This window comes from Mastomys coucha, unplaced genomic scaffold (assembly GCF_008632895.1).
Source record: "Mastomys coucha isolate ucsf_1 unplaced genomic scaffold, UCSF_Mcou_1 pScaffold16, whole genome shotgun sequence".
In the NCBI taxonomy this organism is placed as follows: Eukaryota; Metazoa; Chordata; class Mammalia; order Rodentia; family Muridae; genus Mastomys; species Mastomys coucha.
Window position 1 is genome coordinate 92089707 of NW_022196898.1, and position 860 is coordinate 92090566.

The 860-nt window shown below is 44.1% G+C and overlaps 1 protein-coding gene across 2 annotated transcripts in view; it reads right to left on the minus strand.

The window, feature by feature from the left end:
* The window catches only part of LOC116093892 (calcium-activated chloride channel regulator 3A-1-like), a 55735-nt gene that overhangs the window by 43734 nt on the left and 11141 nt on the right, over positions 1-860 (minus strand). The gene's annotated exons all lie outside the window — the stretch shown is intronic.

Sequence of the window (860 nt, forward strand, 5' to 3'; positions counted from 1 at the left end):
TCTGCTCTTCTCCACTCTGCTCCCCTCTCTTCTGGATCCACTCCTTCTCTGTCTCTCATTAGAAAAGAACAGGCTTTGAAGAGATAACCAAACAGGACAAAGAAAACCACAGTAAGATGAAGCAAAAATTAGCAGACTGAAGCTGGACACAGCAATCCAACAGGAGGAAAAGAGTCCCAAGAGCAGGCACGAGAGTCAGAGACCCACTTGTTCTCACAGCCAGGAGTCCCATAAACATACTAAGCTCAGAGTTTTAACATACATGCTGAGGACTGGGTGCAGGCCCATGTAGGCCCTGTGCTGGCTGATTCTGTAAATATGCTGTAATTATTAAAATCTTTCACAGAATCCTTTTTTACATGGAAAAATTTTAAGGCATATTATGTAAAAGATCGAGTTATAAAACATACAACATATAATTACAGTTTTGAAGAAAAAGTAAACATTTAGAATCAGAAAAGGACTCTGACTCTCTCTGCCTCTTCTCTTCCCATTCCCCTTCTTCCTCTCTCTCCATGCACTCCTGGCCAGCCTCTACCCTCTACCCCCTCTCTCTCCTCCTCCTCTTCCTCCTCCACCACCACCATCTTTTTCTCCTCTTCTTCTCTCTCTCTCCCTCTCTCTCTGCCTTTCTCTGTCTTTACTCCTTCAACTCCCCTCCCCATGCCCTAAACAAACTCTATTCTATACTAAGGAAGAAGAAGAAGAAGAAGAAGAAGAAGAAGAAGAAGAAGAAGAAGAAGAAGAAGAAGAAGTAGAAGAAGGAGGAGGAGGAGGAGGAGGAGGAGGAGAAGAAGGAGGAGGAGGAGAATCAGAAGAAGGAGGAGAAGAAGAAGGATAGGAGAAGGAGAAGGAGAAGG